Source organism: Pristiophorus japonicus, chromosome 26 (genome assembly GCF_044704955.1).
Source record: "Pristiophorus japonicus isolate sPriJap1 chromosome 26, sPriJap1.hap1, whole genome shotgun sequence".
In the NCBI taxonomy this organism is placed as follows: Eukaryota; Metazoa; Chordata; class Chondrichthyes; family Pristiophoridae; genus Pristiophorus; species Pristiophorus japonicus.
In genome coordinates this window covers 5850642-5868555 of record NC_092002.1, presented here as the reverse complement: position 1 = coordinate 5868555, position 17914 = coordinate 5850642, and the positions used below count along the sequence as shown (strand labels likewise).

The 17914-nt window shown below is 52.8% G+C and overlaps 1 protein-coding gene across 1 annotated transcript in view; it reads left to right on the top strand.

Annotated features, from left to right (window-relative positions):
- dpf1 (double PHD fingers 1) overlaps positions 1-17914 on the top strand; it is a 79895-nt gene that overhangs the window by 30000 nt on the left and 31981 nt on the right. The window lies entirely within an intron of this gene.

Here is a 17914-nt window from a genome sequence, read left to right as displayed (position 1 = left end):
GGAGTGTTTTTTCCCTTTTCCCCCATTATCCCCCTCCCTCTGGGCGAGAGGGTGATCCCAGGCGATAGCTCCGAAGGGTCAACCGACATGCCTGGATTTAACCCCTCGGCATCCTGGGGTAATTGGAAACTCGATTGGCTATAAATACAGGCAATTGACAGCCCGGCGATCAATATTAATCATCATTAGCGTCTTCTAATCCTAATTAAGCATCCGACAGACACAGAGGTGAGTCATTCCATCCTTGCAGTGGGCCCTCGCGTAACAGATAGAATTGTGTATGCCTCACCTCTCCCCACAATACAGCCAAAGACAGCAGACGTTCTCTCCTACGAACTAGTCCTAACAACCATTTTGTAAATCTATTTCAATACTGCTTTGCCTGTTTCTGTACAACCTCTATGTTGCTGGAACAAACCTTTCACACTTCCTGTCTCACACGTCCTTCCTTCCCGTTGTCATGGTTTCTCTTCAGGCATTTGACAAGGTGCCACGTAGAAGGTTACTGCACAAGATAAAAGTTCACGGGGTTGGGGGTAATATATTAGCATACATAGAGGATTGGCTAACGAACAGAAAACAGAGAGTCGGGATAAATGGTTCATTCTCGGGTTGGCAACCAGTGACTAGCGGGGTGCTGCAGGGATCAGTGCTGGGACCCCAACTATTTACAATCTATATTAACGACTTGGAAGAAGGGACTGAGTGTAACGTAGCCAAGTTTGCTGACGATACAAAGATGGGAGGAAAAGCAATGTGTGAGGAGGACACAAAAAATCTGCAAAAGGACTTAGACAGGCTAAGTGAGTGGGCAAAAATTTGACAGATGGAGTATAATGTCGGAAAGTGTGAGGTCATGCGCTTTGACAGAAAAAAAATCAAAGAGCAAGTTATTATTTAAATGGAGAAAGATTACAAAGTGCCCCAGTACAGCGGGACCTGGGGGTACTTGTGTATGAAACACAAAAGGATAGTATGCAGGTACAGCAAGTGATCAGGAAGGCCAATGGTATCTTGGCCTTTATTACAAAGGGAGTGGAATATAAAAGCAGGGAAGTCTTGCTACAGTTCTACAGGGTATTGGTGAGGCCACACCTGGAGTACTGCATACAGTTTTGGCTTCTATATTTATGAAAGGATATACTTGCTTTGGAGGCAGTTCAGAGAAGGTTCACTAGAGAGAGAGAGAGAGAGGGAGAGGGAGTTGACTTATGAGGAAAGGTTGAGTAGGTTGGGCCTCTACTCATTGGAATTCAGAAGAATGAGAGGTGATCTTATCGAAACGTATAAGATTATGAGGGGGCTTGACAAGGTGGATGCAGAGAGGATGTTTCCACTGATGGGGGAGACTAGAACTAGAGGGCATGATCTTAGAATAAGGGGGCGCCCATTTAAAACTGAGATGAGGAGGAATTTCTTCTCTGAGGGTTGTAAATCTGTGGATTCCGCTGCCTCAGAGAGCTATGGAAGCCGGGACACTGAATAAGTTTAAGTCAGAGATGGACAGTTTCTTAAACGATAAGGGGATAAGGGGACGGGCAGGGAAGTGGACCTGAGTCCATGATCGGATCAGCCATGATCGTATTAAATACGGGGCAGGCTCGAGGGGCCGTATGGCCGACTCCTGCTCCTATTTCTTATGTTCTTATGTTCTTTTCTGGCACCCCACCCTTTCCCATTCAGAGTGATCCAAAACTCGGCTGCCCCCATGTCCTAACTCGCACCGAGTCCCGCTCACCCATCACCCCCTGTGCTCACTGTCCCATGTCCTAACTCGCACCGAGTCCCGCTCACCCATCACCCCCTGTGCTCACTGTCCCATGTCCTAACTCGCACCAAGTCCCGCTCACCCATCACCCCCTGTGCTCGCTGCCCCGTGTCCTAACTCGCACCGAGTCCCGCTCACCCATCACCCCCTGTGCTCACTGTCCCGTGACCTAACTCGCACCGAGTCCCGCTCACCCATCACCCCCTGTACTCGCTGACCTACATTGGCTCCCGGTTAAGCAACGCCTCGATTTCAAAATTCTCATCCTTATTTTCAGATCCCTCCATGGCCCTCGCTCCTCCCTATCTCTGTAATCTCCTCCAGCCCCACAACTCCCCCGAGATGTCTGCGCTCCTCTAATTCTGCCCTCCTGAGCATCCCTGATTATAATAGCTCCACCATCGGTGGCCGTGCCTTCTGTCGCCTGGGCCCCAAGCTCTGGAACTCCCTCCCTAAACCTCTCCGCCTCTCTCTCCTCCTTCAAGACGCTCCTCAAAACCGACCTCTTTGACCAAGCTTTTGCTCACCTGCGCTAATTTCTCCTTTTGGCTCAGTGTCAATATTTCTTTGTTTTATAACACTCCTGTGAAGCACCTTGGGACGTTTTACCAAGTTGAAGGCACTATATAAATACAAGTAGTAGTTGTTGTTACATGCTCTGGCCACTAGGTGTCTCTGTGGAGCGAGGTCCGTCGTCGCCTTGCTGCAGGCGAGAATCTAATCGAGGGGTTGGGATGATTTTCCCGCCCCCCCCAATCCCTGAAAGATGAGGATTTCTCCCCCTCAGGTTTGTTTGTATTCAGAAGTCCAGGATGCTGGACAACACCAGGGTTGACATAGAAACATCGAAACTAGGTGCAGGAGTAGGCCATTCGGCCCTTCGAGCCTGCACCGCCATTCAATATGATCATGGCTGATCATGCAACTTCAGTACCCCATTCCTGCTTTCTCTCCATACCCCTTGATCTCTTTAGCCGTAAGGGCCACATCTAACTCCCTTTTGAATATATCTAACGAACTGGCCTCAACAACTTTCTGTGGTAGAGAATTCCACAGGTTCACCACTCTCTGGGTGAAGAAGTTTCTCCTCATCTCGGTCCTAAATGGCTTACCCCTTATCCTCAGACTGTGACCCCTGGTTCTGGACTTCCCCAACATCGGCAACATTCTTCCTGCATCTAACCTGTCCAGTCCCGTCAGAATTTTATATGTTTCTACGAGATCCCCTCTCATCCTTCTAAATTCCAGTGAATATAAGCCTAGTCGATCCAGTCTTGCTTCATATGTCAGTCCTGCCATCCCGGGAATCAGTCTGGTGAACCTTCGCTGCACTCCCTCAATAGCAAGAATGACCTTCCTCAGATTAGGAGACCAAAAGTGAACACAATATTCAAGGTGTAGCCTCACCAAGGCCCTGTACAACTGCAGTAAGACCTCCCTGCTCCTATACTCAAATCCCCTCGATATGAAGACCAACATGCCATTTGCCTTCTTCACCGCCTGCTGTACCTGCATGCCAACTTTGGCTGACAGGCCACTAAAAACGGGCCTACCCACCGCTGGCTTAGGGAGAGAGAAGAATCAGCCAGAGTTTTCCACTCCCACATGCCCCCTGATTGGGCATCAGTGTCGATTGTGATGCCCACCGCAGTGGAATTGCTGATGGACACTGACGCGTGATCCAACGGCCGAGTTGCGGGAGGGGGGGCGGGGATCCTGGCTCCTGTGGAAACCGTGGCCCCTGCCGAGAAGGTCAAACCTTCCGACGGGGATTAGAGTAGCACAAAGAAATCTTTTTTTAGAATTCCTTCGCATTCATTAATTATGCAGATTTTTTTCCCCTTTTTAAACGACACATCTATTTTATCCGAGTCCATCAGCAGTCACAGTTCATTAGGGATGCAGCAGAATCATTTAAGAGACAAACCGCTCTTGTGCAGCAGCACATTTCCGTTAAATGCTTTCCCGAGTGAACACAAGCTGCAGACTCGTAGACTGATGTTCCCCTGTTCCGACGATCGGGGCCCCAGTCTCGGCTGTGATTCCCTGCAGGACTCCTCGCTGGGGAACATTTCCCCAGTGCCCATTCTCCACTTGTGAGCCCGGATAGAGCGTGCTATTCAACCACGGGGGGCATCGCAGTTTTGAGCTCAATGGGTAATGGTTCCCCCCACCCCCCCCCCCTTGCCGGATTTCCAGCCTGGGAATGACTGGGCGGTGAGCAGGAGTAGGGACCCTGGCTGGCTTTTGCATTCTTTTTCATTCCCTAGCCTGGGAAGGGGAAGGGGCTCCTGAAACACTCTGAGACCCCCCCCCCCCCCCCCCACCATCTCCACCCGACGGGAGAGTAGTAATCGATCGGGGATTTGGGCGCGTGGGGTTAGCGCGCTCAATTCACGGGTGCTCCCAATTGTCCGACCGGCTCGAAACAAGGGCCGGCAAATTGGGGTTCCCTGCAGATTGGGTGTGCTGCACCTCCCGGTTGATTGTCCGGCCTGTGCAAGTCTCCACGCTGGGGGGGAGGGGATGGGGGCAGAATCCTGCAACTTGGGGCTGCCAGCCACTGAGATCAGATGAGTCGGCAGAGCCCAAGGATTGAGCCTGCGCCTATTGAGTGCATGTGCAGAAACCCAGCAGTGCCTTTATAGGGGGAGTGCCACTGGGGCTGAAGGCTTGTTTGATGCTGCGACAATGAAGAATATTGTGTTCATATCTTCACCTTGGAGACCTGTGTGCAGCAGTGGAAGGATTCACTGACTGATTTACAGCCCTTCCATCTTATACCTATCCTCACTCTGGAACTCCCTCCCTAAACCTCTCCGCCCATCTCTCCTTTTAAGATGCTCCATAAAACCGACTGTAATGTACGCACTTTTGTGAGCATGCTCACGGGTTTGTAGAGCTGTTTGAGCCAAGCCCCAACACCTCTCTCGGGAGCCGGCGCCTCACAACTTGAGCCTCCTTGGGGAAATCCCCTCCGTGCCTTTCAGTTCTGCGCGGAGGGGATTCCTGTACGGGCTGCTGTTACACACTCTCCACCTTGCCATCCTTGTCTGCCGTCCAGACACGCCATGGCGCACCATCTTGCCGTCCGGAGGAGGCGGGGGCTTCCCAATGGAGTGCTCCCTACGCGGGAGTCCTTCCTCTATTTGATCCGGACTTGGCCTGGAGGGTGGTGCACGGAGCAGTCCCGTGGAATGAATTTTTAAGTCGGTTCACGGACTCCCGGGCCGCCTGCAATTTCTGCGGTCTGGAGGAGTCCGTGTTCCACGTGTATGTTCAGTGTGTGAGGTTGCAGCCCCTCTTCCATTATTTGAAGGGGCTGCTCCTCGATTTCTGGCTGCACTTCAGTCCCACGCTCCTGACCTTAGGGCACCCTGTGCGGAGGGGAGCGGGCAGGTCCAAGGGCCTCCTCGTAGGACTGCTCCTGGGCCTGGCCAAGGGGGCCATCAGCCGGTCCAGGCAGTGGGCGGCCGAGGGGGTCGTTCAGCCCGACTGCCTGCCTCTCTTCCGCGGTTACATCCGAGCCAGGGTGTCCCTGGAGATGGAGCACGCGGTGTCCACCGGTACGCTCGCGGCCTTCCGCGAGAGGTGGGCGCCGGAGGGACTGGAGTGCATCATCGCCCCCCGGCAACCAAATTTTAATTTGATTTAAGTTTACAGTAAAAAGTTAATTTGTTTATTTGTCGGTTTTAGTGCCCTTTTAATAAGGGGGCACTTGTTTTATGGGTTTTTCAACGAAAATAGTTGTAGAGCTGTTGAGTTGGGAGTGGCTGAGCCAGTCACATGATGTTCACAAGACTCAATAAAACCCCGGCCAGTTGGGTTCGGGGGATCCACGATGGGGCAGGTGGTTGTGAGCCTGGTGGATGAACTGGTGATGTGTCGTGTGATTGTAAAACCTTTGCTACTCAATCAACTTAACAGCAAGTGTATTGCTATGAATTCGTAAGCAAAGAACCCATGAAGCAAATACATTATACCTCCCTCTTTGACCAAACTTTTGTCCTAATATCTCCTGATGGGGCTCGGTGTCGCAACTTTGTCTTGATAATCGCTCCTGTGAAGCGAAGCACCGTGAGACGCTTTACTATGTTAAAGGTGCTATATAAATGCAATTTGTTGTTGTTGTGTTTTTAAAATAATTCCCGAGCCTCTCCCCCCGTTCCCTGTCCGTTTTCGCAGTGTGTGGTGTCCTCTTCCCAGTCCTCCTGGGCTGGGACCACCCCTGGGGGGTCTGCAGATTCGGGTCACCGCGGGCAACGGCCCGACAGGGACAGAGGCACTTGGTAGAACCTTGTTGTCATCATCATGAGAGGGGGAATTGGAGCGGGGGTGGGGGTGGGGGGGGGGGGGGGGGCGGGTGGCCAAACCCAGGGGGGCATAATTGTCGGCCAGACCTGGCAGTCGGCCGACAAAAAAAAAAATGGTGACCGCAGCGGTGCGGCCCCCCCGCCGCCTCTCCCCCCCCCCCCCCCCCCACCTTTAATGGCGGCCGCACCGCCATTTTGCCAGCGCAGAAAAAGCTGTACCGAGCGGCGGGAGGCGAGATTTTCTCCGCGGAGTTTCGCGTTTGGGGGTGAAAATGCGGGTGTCACTGAAATTTTCGCGGGGGAGGTGGGGGGGGGGGGAGGGGTACAGCGCCTCTTTTAGCACCATGTTTGTGGGGGGGGGGACCCCGAATTTTGCAATTTGAGGCGGTAATTACCGCCTGGCGGTAAAATCACCCCTCAAAAACGGCGGTATCGAATTTCAACGCCTTTTGTCCCGTTAGGAAATGGAAAACCAAATTAATGCCGGGACATACCCAGCGTGGAAACCCTCCCCCCACTCCGGTTACTTGCCCACGGTCGAAGGCTTCGGCCTGTTTAGCCCGGCGCTCGCTGTGACATTAAGGAGATAAAAATGAAGCGGGGAGGGTGGGTTGCGGAGGGGGGTGGGAGGAGGGGCTGAGCCGAAATGTGTGTTATTTTTTTCTCTCCCTCATCTATTTGAAAAGAGACTGGAGAAAGAAATTGGATTGCTTTGTTGCCCTGGTTATTCAGTTGTCACGGCAACCGCTCATCTCGATCCCAGGGAAAAAAAAATATATATATATAAGTGAGGGCCGTAGGCTTAATATTTCTGCGTCCATTTGATAGTTTCAATTAGTGGGGGGGGCGGGGGGGAGGCCTGTTTAATGGCTTCCTGTCAAAGCTGCTGGCAGATTCTACTCAGAGGGAAGGATAAACCCAAGAATAAGTGACAGTCGCCCCTTTCTGCCAGAAATGCTTCTCGTGCACACAGCTTCTTTCAAGAAATAAATAATGATTCACTCAGCCCTCAAACCCTGTATGGAAATGCGGGAGATTTGTGTTGGAAGCCGTGAAGAGTGAGGGAGGTGGGGGGGGAGTTTATGAATTGATGTGAGATCGCAAATTATTTCTACAGAGAGAGAGAGAGAGAGAGAGAAACCGAGAGAGAAAGAGGGGTGGGAGAGGGGGAGGGAGCGGGAGAAACAGAGCGAGAGAGAAAGAGGGAGGGAGGGAGAGGGAGAGGGAGAGGGGGAGGGGGGGGGTGCGAGGGAGAGAGAGAGAAGGAGGGAGTGGGCGAGAACGAGAGAGAGGGGGGGGGTTGCGAGGGAGAGAGAGAAGGAGGGAGGGGGCGAGAGGGAGGCGAGGGAGAGAGAGAAAGTGGGGCGAGGAAGAGAGAGAAGGAGGGAGGGAGAGAGAGAGGGGGGCGGCGAGAGAGAGAGAAGGAGGGAAGTGGCGAGAGAGAGAGGGGGAGGGAAATGAGGGAGAGAGATGAGGGAGGGGGCAGGGGGGGGGCGAGGGAGAGAGAGAGAGAGAAGGAGGGAGGGGGCGAGAGAGAGAGGGGTGAGGCGGAGAGAGATGGAGTGAGCGAAGGAGAGAGAGCGGGAGGGAGAGAGAGGGAGACAGAGAGAGAGGGGGGGAACGAGGGAGAGAGATGAGGGAGAGGGTGAGGGAGAGAGAGAGAGAAGGAGGGAGGGGACGAGAGAGAGAGGGGTGAGGCGGAGAGAGATGAAGTGAGTGAAGGAGAGAGCGGGAGGGAGAGAGTGCGGGAGGGAGAGAGAGAGAGAGAGAGAGAGACACAGAGAGAGAGGGGGGGAACGAGAGAGAGAGATGAGGGAGGGGGCGAGGGGGGGTAAGAGAGAGAGAGAGAAGGAGGGAGGCGAGAGAGAGATGGAATGAGCGAAGGAGAGAGCGAGAGGGAGAGAGAGAGAGAGAGAGGGACAGAGAGAGAATGAATGCATCAGCCTTGTGATGTTGACGGAAAATTCTGCAGCATAGTGCAGCAAACAGGAGAGGCTGTTTATAAATCCTACTTCCAGCGCGGTACAGAAACCATCCACCAACTAAATTTAAAAAATCCTTGTGTTCTGGAACTTTCCGGCTGCCACTCCAGCATGTCAACAAGCGATGGGCCCAGGGTGCTCCCGATCGAGCTGCTCCAATGTTTGTCCTTTCATCTGATCACCATGTGATCAATCCTGATTTACGAATCTCCCGCCAGGTCCTATACCACAGGTCCGGGCTTGTATTTTGTTTCGCATCAAGTCATCTTTTCCTTAAAGTGTCGTCGCTGTTTTCTTTTGTTGTTTATCCGTGCTCAGGATGTGAGCGTCGCTGTCAAAGGTCGGCATTTATTGCCCATTCCTAATTGCCCCTTGAGAAGGTGGTGGTGAGCCGCCTTCTTGAACCGCTGCAGTCCGTGTGGTGAAGGTGCTCCCACAGTGATGACTTCGTCGGGCATTTCAGGGGGCAGTTAATGATCAACCACATCGCTGTGGGTCTGGAGTCACGTATCGGCCAGACCGGGTAAGGGCGGCAGATTTCCTTCCCTAAAGGAATATTAGGGAACCGGATGGGTTTTTACGACAATCCGGTAGTCAATGGTCACCATTACTGACACTGGCTTTTTATAACAGATTTATTTAATGAACTGAATTTAAATTCCCCAGCTGCCTGTGATGGGATTTGAACTCGTGTCTCTGGATTATTAGTCCAGACCTCGGGATTAGTGGTCCTGTAACATAACCACTGAGCTATCATAGTGTAGCTTTCCAAGTCGGGATGGTGTGTGACTGGGAGGGGAACGTGGAGGGGGTGGTGTTCCCATGGACCTGCTGCCCTTGTCCTTCTAGGGGGCAGAGGTCGCGGGTTTGGGAGGTGCTGCCGAAGAAGCCTTGGCGAGTTGCCGCGGTGCATCTTGTAGACGGTGCACACTGCAGCCACGGTGCGCCGGTGGTGGAGGGAGTGAGTGTTGAAGGTGGTGGGTAGCGGGCCGATCAAAGCGGGCTCCTTTGTCCTGGATGGTGTCGAGCTTCTCGAGTGTTGTTGGAGCTGCACCTGAGTTGGAGGAACGCTTCTGGTATAGGATCTTGGTGTACACAAAAACTAAAGATTGAAATCACTGAAAACCCGAGAGATAGATCAGGAGGAATTCCGTGCAATGAGTGACCGTTATTTGGAAGGGCAGTGGGGATAAAATCTCACTCGAGAGACAGGTAGATGAAAGGATGGGAAGATAGAAAAAGGTTCTTTTATTCCAGATTTCTATATACCTCACGCAGAGAGCGGTGAGAATGTGGAACTCGCTGCCACAGGGAGGGGTTGAGGTGAATAGTATCGATGCATTTAAGGGGAGGCTGGATAAACACATGAGGGAGAAAGGAATAGAAGGATATGTTGATGGGGTGAGATGGAGAGGGGTGGGAGGGGGCTGGTGTGGACCCGTTGGGCCAATGGGCTGTGTCTGTGCCGTGAATTGTATGTACTGGATGGATAAGATACGAAGGGGCCAATGCTTCCCCTCGGTTGCCTCTATCTCGTGAGGTGGGGCATCAGGACTCAACAGTTCTGAGGGCCAGGCACTAACCTTTATATCGCTGCTTTCACATATTGAAACATCTCGCAGTACCTTACAAGGGGAACGGGGAAATGATTACTGCTCTCGTGTGTGTGTGTGTCTGCGTATGTGTGTGTGTGTGAGATTATGTCTGTGTCCGTGTGTGTCTGCGTGTGCGTGTGCATGTGTGTGTTGGATTGCGCGTATGTGTGTGTGGCATTACGTCTATGTGTGGGATTGTGTGTGTGTGTGTGTGTGGGGTTATGTCTGTGTGTGTGTGGGATTATGTGTCTCTGTCTGTGTGTGTGTGTGTATGACTGTGGGATTATGTGTCTGTGTGTGTGTGTGATTATGCCTGTGTGTGTGTGTGTGTATGTGGGGGGGGATTATGTGTGTGTGTGTGTGTATAACTGGGATTATGTGTCTGTGTGTGTGTGTGTGTGTGTGTGTGTGGGATTATGCCTGTGTGTGTGTGTGTGTGTGGGGGGGGGATTATGCCTGTGTGTGTGTGTGGGGGGGGATTATGTGTGTGTGTGTGTGTATGACTGTGGGATTATGTGTGTGTGTGTGTGTATGACTGGGATTATGTGTCTGTGTGTGTGTGTGGGATTATGTGTGTGTGTGTGTGTGTGTGTGTGTGTGTGTGTGTGACTCTGGGACCAGCCTCACTGTTGAAAATGCACCGGAGCTCCCTCAGTATCTGCAGAGCGAAAGGACAGATCAAGGTTTTAGGTGGAAATGCTTTTTTTCCCCAGAGACTGAACCCAAAAGGGTGGTGGAGACAGACTCAATTTTATCTTTCAAAAGGGAGTTGGATAAGTATCTGCAGGAAATGTATTTTTGCAGGGCTACAGGGAAAGGGCGGGGGGAGGGGGGAGGGGGGCAGAGAGCTGGCACGGGTTCAACGGGCCGAAGGGCCACCTTTGTCCTGTCACTAACGGAGAAAGCGATCAGTCCTGATTAACGGCCCAGGCCACGCAGAGCATGGGGAAAACCCAACCGAAAACTGAGGGGTCTCCCCAAGACGGGCTGGGACAGCGCCCAATCTCACCGACTCCCTCCCACTGCCAGTCCCAGTGAGTCCGGCCCTCGGGGAACCAGGGGCTCCAGGGCCGGACATGGGCACCTTTAGGGTCTTCACATAGAGACCGTGCTCTGTCCTTGCTCTTTCACACGCTCGCTGACCTGCCGTGTGTTCCTAGCGTTTCCTGTCTTTCTATAAAATGACCTTCATGTTGTTTGTACAATAGTGAGACTCCCTCCAATGATGTCAAACTGTGGGGTGTTGGCTATGTATTGGAATTAGAGCGAGAGAGAGGGAGGGAGGGAGAGGCAGAGCAAGAGGGAGAGGCAGAGCGAGAGAGGGCGAAAGAGCGAGGGAGAGAGTGAAGGGGAGAGGGACGCAGAGCAGGAGGGAGGGCGAGAGGGAGAGAGACAGAGTGAGCGGGAGAGGAAGGGAGGGAGTGAGAGGTAGGGAGAGAAAGAAAGAAAAGACAGACTTGCATTTATATAGCGCCTTTCACGACCACTGGACGTCCCAAAGCGCTTTACAGCCAATGAAGTACTTTTGAAGTGCAGTCACTGTTGTAATGTGGGAAACGCGGCAGCCAACTTGCGCACAGCAAGCTCCCACAAACAGCGATGTGATAATGACCAGATAATCTGTTTTATTGATGCTGATTGCGAGATAAATATTGGTCCCAAGACACCGGGGAGAACTCCTCTGCTCTGAAAGGTAGAGAGAGAGAGAGACAGACGCAGAGACAGACAGACAGAGAGAGAGAGAGACAGAGAGCGAGCGAAAGACACAGAGAGAGAGACAGAGAGAGGCAGAGACAGAGAGACAGAGAGAGAGAGACGCAGAGACAGAGAGACAGAGAGAGAGACAGAGAAACACAGAGAGAGACAGAGAGAGAGAGACGCAGAGAGAGAGAGAGAGAGAGAGACATGGAGAGAAAGAAACAGAGACAGAAGGAAAGAAAATACATTTATATAGCGCCTTTTCCGACCCCCGGACGTCCCAAAGCGCTTTACAGCCAATGAATACTTGTTGACGTGTCGCCTTGTTGTAATGTAGGATTGTTATGTTTAATGGCTTCTCGCGCAGGTTGGATGTTTGCACCTGATTCGTCGAGAGCGAGATGTTGACGGTGAATGAGTGTGTGTCGAAGAAGCCTCACATTTGGGCGTCACTCTAATGAATGGGATTTGATAGAAAAGTGATCACAGACCCGGCACTGAATCGGCAAAGCTTGAGAGGGAACGTTTGACTTTTTGATTTTTTTTTTTGTTTCCCCCCCCACCCCCCTGACATCATTATCAATAAACTGTGACTTTGCTTGAATGAAATGGTCCCGGTGTGATTTATTCTCCGATCGCCATGGTGACACTGTGTCGGAACGGACTGAAAGGCCGCTATTGTGTTTTCTGTGTGTGGAAGTGAGACGTAAAGCTCATTTTACTTTCCCTCCTGTGGTGCGTTAACAATGCAGGATTAATTGCCTCTGCATCTTAACCGTGCAGTACCTGCCCTGGGGGCGCTCGATGTCGACACTGCGTGTGTGCGTGCGTGCGTGAGCGGCGAGACTTCGTGGAGGGAAGTAATCGGGGGCCCAGGAGAGGCGAGAATCTGGGGCCCAGGAGAGGCGAGAATCTGGGGCCCAGGAGAGGCGAGAATCTGGGGCCCAGGAGAGGCGAGAATCTGGGGCCCAGGAGAGGCGAGAATCTGGGGCCCAGGAGAGGCGAGAATCTGGGGCCCAGGAGAGGCGAGAATCTGGGGCCCAGGAGAGGCGAGAATCTGGGGCCCAGGAGAGGCGAGAATCTGGGGCCCAGGAGAGGCGAGAATCTGGGGTCCAGGAGAGGCGAGAATCTGGGGTCCAGGAGAGGCGAGAATCTGGGGCCCAGGAGAGGCGAGAATCTGGGGCCCAGGAGAGGCGAGAATCTGGGGTCCAGGAGAGGCGAGAATCTGGGGCCCAGGAGAGGCGAGAATCTGGGGTCCAGGAGAGGCGAGAATCTGGGGCCCAGGAGAGGCGAGGGGCCCAGGGGCAGCACGGGCCCAGCCCACACTGTGCGATATATGCGCGCACTAGGCCCGTGCAGCAGAGCTGGTCTCCAGTCGTCCTGGTTAACCCTTGCCACTGGACCAAGACCTCGCTCTGTCAAGCCCCGTGTGGTGGCTGGTGTGCAACGGCCACCAAACGTTAAACAAATCCACGCACAGGCATCTTCCACCCTTCAGGATGTAGCTCGGGACCCGGAATATTAGGTCCTTCATTGAAACGCCTGTGAACCCATCCCGTTTTGGCGTGGAAGCGAGTCATCCTCGTTTCGAGGAACCGTCTATGAGGGATGATGGCGTGTACAAAGTGGACCCATGCCCGACTCGCGTCCGCTCGTGAGACACCTTGCCTATTTTATCTCTCCAAGGGTGGGTTATGTTTTTTTTCTCTCCGCCAGTCAGAGTTGTCCAGGAACATGTTCAGGATAATGTTCAGGAACAACTACTCCGCCCCCAGCGACGTCATCGTCATCATCACAGGCAGTCCCTCGGGATCGAGGAAGACTTGCTTCCACTCTTAGAATGAGTCCTTAGGTGGCTGAACAGTCCGATACGAGAGCCACAGTCCCTGTCACAGGTGGGACAGATAGCATTTGAGGATAAGGGAGGGGGGACAGGTTTGCCGCAGGCTCTTTCCGCTGCCTGCGCTTGATTTCTGCACGCTCGAAGGGGCAACTCTGTCCCCAGCAACAGGTTTGGCAAAGAAAGATAAAGAGTTTAAACTCCCAATAGCCAATCAGACAGAGCACAAGCCAAGGTCAAGCTACCCAGGATGGACAAGCAGGGACCTGGCCCCAGTCACGCTCCAATTTGTCTCCCCGTCCTCTCCCGGAAGACTCTCATGTTGGCGGTACAGGTCCCCGGGGAGCCTCCCAGTGTCTGCCAACACGTTGAGTGTCAGTAGGTTATTGCACAGTAGAGGCATTGCACAGCACGATCCAATTCTGTCCTCGTCTGATAGGCTCAGAAAGAAAAGAAAGACTTGCATTTATATAGCGCCATTCACGACCAAAGCGCCTTACAGCCAACGATGTACTTTTTGGGAGTGTCGTCACTGTTGCAAATGTAAGAAACGCGGCAGCCAATTTGCGCACAGCAAGCTCCCACAGACAGCAATGCGACAATGACCCAGATCATCTGTTTTAGCGATGTTGATTGAGGGATAAATATTGGCCCCAGGACACCGGGGAGAACTCCCCCTGCTCTTCTTTGAAATAGTGCCGTGGGATCTTTTACATCCACCTGAGAGGGCAGACGGGGCCTCGGTTTAACGTCTCACCTGAAAGACGGCCCCTCCGACAGTGCGGCGCTCCCTCAGCACTGCACTGGGAGTGTCAGCCTGGATTTCTGTGCTCAAGTCCCTCGAGTGGGATTTGAACCCACGACCTTCTGACCTTGAAACAGCTTAAGCGCACACCTCCCAGCCGAAATCACAGAAAGAGAAACGGAGACCCAATTATCTCTTTCCCACCCCCCGAACAACTAACAAAAAGGATGTAGAGGCACTGGAGAAGGTGCAACAAAAAGATTTACGAGGATGATACTAGAACTGAGAGGTTATAACGAGCAAGAACGACGGAACAGGCTGGGGCCCTATTCGCTAGGGAAGGGAAGGCTGAGGGTAGGCCTGTCAGATTAGGAAGGGGTTCGGTAGGGTAGACGTAGAGAAGATGGTTCCACTTTTGGGGGAGACCAGAACTAGGGGGCCACCAATATCAGACAGTCACTGATAAACCCAACGGGGAATTCAGGAGAAACTTCTTTACCCAGAGAGCGGTGAGAATGTGGATCTCGCTGCCACAGGGAGGGGTTGAGGCGAATAGTGTCGATGCATTTAAGGGGAAGCTGAATAAACACACGAGGAAGAAAGGAATCGAAGGATATGGTGATGGGGGTGAGATGGAGAGGGGTGGGAGGGGGCTGGTGTGGAGCATAAACCCCGGCACAGACTTGATGGGCCGAATGGTCTGTTTCTGGGCCGTATATTCTGTGTAATGGATGGATACGAAGGGGTGAATGCTTCCTCTCGGTTGCCTCTATCTCATGAAGCAAGGCCTCAGCACTCAAACAAAGAAGTTGGCAACGGCAGTGATGGTTGGGTTGTGAGGGCCAGGCACCAATGGTGAACGTGCTGTAAATTCGTTGTAACTCAGCACAGACTGCGATTTAAAGTCAGGACCTCCTGGTTCGCTCAGGGGCTGTGCCAGCTCGTTTGTGACACACTGCTCTCCCGGTCAGTGAGAACATAAGAACATAAGAAATAGGAGCAGGAGTAGGCCATACAGCCCCTCGAGCCTGCTCCGCCATTCAATACGATCTTGGCTGATCCGATCATGGGCTCAGGTCCACTTCCCCGCCCGCTCCCCTTATTCCCTTATCGGTTAAGAAACTGTCTATCTCTGTCTTAAATTTATTCAATGTCCCGGCTTCCACAGCTCTCTGAGGCAGCGAATTCCACAGATTCACAACCCTCCGAGAGAAGAAATTTCTCCTCATCTCAGTTTTAAATGGGCGGCCCCTTATTCTAAGATCATGCCCCCTAGTTCTAGTCTCCCCCACCAGTGGAAACATCCTCTCTGCATCCACCTTGTCGAGCCCCCCTCGTAATCTTATACGTTTCGATAAGATCACCTCTCATTCTTCTGAATTCCAATGAGTAGAGGCCCAACCTCCTCAACCTGAGGAGTTCGCTCAATCCCTCCAGGGGGCAATCACAACTATTCGGGGAGGAAATAGCGACTCAGAGCTTAACCGCCAAGCCCGTCACAAAGGCACTGCACCACCCCAAACCCCCCTCCCACATCCTCCTTACCCCCACCCCCACACCGCCAAACCTCCCCCCCACCCCTCGCCCCACCCAGCCCACCTCCTCGATCCCAAACTACTCCCCATTCATAATACCATCCTCCGCCTCGCGCACTCCGACCCGTGACCTTGATGTTCGTGTGAGGCCTGTGGTATCCTTCAACGAGATGAAGAAACTTGCATTTATATAGCGCCTTTCACAACCTCGACGTCCCAAAGCACTTTACAGCCAATGAAGTACTTTTAAAGTGTAGTCACTGTTGTAATGTGGGAAACGCAGCAGGCAATTTGCGCACAGCAAGCTCCCACACACAGCAATGTGATAATGACTCAGATAATCTGTTTTTCGCTGTTGATTGTGGGATAAGTTTCGGCCCCAGGACACTGGGGATAACTCCCTGTCCTTCTTTACAGCCCCCTGAGAGGGCAGACAGGGCATCGGTTTAACGTCTCATCCGAAAGACGGCCCCTCCGACAGTGCAGCACTCCCTCAGTACTGCCCCTCCGACAGTGCAGCACTCCCTCAGTACTGCCCCTCCTCCGACAGTGCAGCACTCCCTCAGTACTGCCCCTCCGACAGTGCAGCACTCCCTCAGTACTGCCCCTCCTACAGTGCAGTACTGCCCCTCCTACAGTGCAGCACTCCCTCAGTACTACCCTTCCGACAGTGCAGCGCTCCCTCAGTACTGCCCCTCTGACAGTGCGGCACTCCCTCGGTACAGCCCCTCCGACAGTGCAGCACTCCCTCAGCACTGCCCCTCCGACAGTGCAGCACTCCCTCAGTACTGTCCCTCCGACAGTGCAGCACTCCCTCAGTACTGCCCCTCTGACAGTGCGGCACTCCCTCAGTACTGCTCCTCCGACAGTGCGATGCTCCCTCAGCACTGCCCCTCCGACAGTGCAGCGCTCCCTCAGCACTGCCCCTCCGACAGTCCAGCACTCCCTCAGTACTGCCCCTCCGACAGTGCGGCGCTCCCTCAGTACTACCCCTCTGACAGTGCAATGCTCCCTCAGTACTGCCCCTCCAACAGTGCAGCACTCCCTCAGTACTGCCCCTCTGACAGTGCGATGCTTCCTCAGCACTGCCCCTCCGACAGTGCAGCGCTCCCTCAGTACTACCCCTCTGACAGTGCAATGCTCCCTCAGTACTGCCCCTCCAACAGTGCAGCACTCCCTCAGTACTGCCCCTCCGACAGTGCAGCGCTCCCTCAGCACTGCCCCTCCGACATTGCGGCGCTCCCTCAGTACTGCCCCTCTGACAATGCAATGCTCCCTCAGTACTGCCCCTCCGACAGTGCGGCGCTCCCTCAGTACTGCCCCTCTGACAATGCAATGCTCTCTCAGTACTGCCCCTCCGACAGTGCAGCACTCCCTCAGTACTGCCCCGCCGACAGTACTGCACTGGGAGTGTCAACCTACTTTTTTATACTCGAGGCACTGGAGTGGTGCTTGAATGTAATTTGCAAATGGTAACTAGTCGGGTGCCACAGGGATCAGTGCTGGGGCCTCAACTATTTACAATTTATATTAATGACTCGGATGAAGGGACCGAGTGTAATGTAGCCAAATTTGCTGATCATACAAAGATAGGTGGGAAAGCAAATGTGAGGAGGATGCAAAGAATCTGCAAAGGGATATAGAAAGGCTAAGTGAGCGTGCAAAAATTTGGCAGATGGAGTTTAACGTGGGAAAATGTGAGTTTATCAACTTTGGTAGGAAAACTAAAAAAGCAAATTATTATTTAAATGGGGAGAGATTACAAAATATGGTGGGACAGAGGGACCTGGGGGACCCTTGTGCATGAAACTCAAAAAGTTAGTATGCAGGTACAGCAAGTGATCAGGAAGGCCAATGGAATGTTGGCCTTTATTGCAAGGGGGATAGAGTATAAAAGCAGAGAAGTCCTGCTACAACTGTACAGGGTATTGGTGAGGCCACACCTGGAGTACTGCGTACAGTATCGGTCTCCTTATTTAAGGAGGGATATACTTGCATTGGAGGCAGTTCAGAGAAGGTTCACTCGGTTGATTCCTGAGATGAAGGGGTTGTCGTATGAAGATAGGTTGATCAGGTTGGGCCTGTACTCACTGGAGTTTAGAACAATGAGGGGTGATCTTATTGAAACGTACAGGATTCTGTGCGGGCTGGACAGGGTAGATGTCTCCCCTCGTGGGGGAATCTAGGACTAGGAGGCATAGTCTCAGAATAAGGGGTCGCCCATTTAAAACTGAGATGAGGAGGAACTTCTTCTCCCAGAGGGTGGTGAATCTTTGGAATTCTCTGCCCCAGAGAGCTGTGGAGGCTGGGTCATTGAATATATTTAAGGTGGGAATAGACAGATTTTTGGATATTATGGGAATCAAGGGATATGGGGATCGGGCGGGAAAGTGGAGTTGAGGTCGAAGATCAGCCGTGATCTCATTGAATGGCGGAGC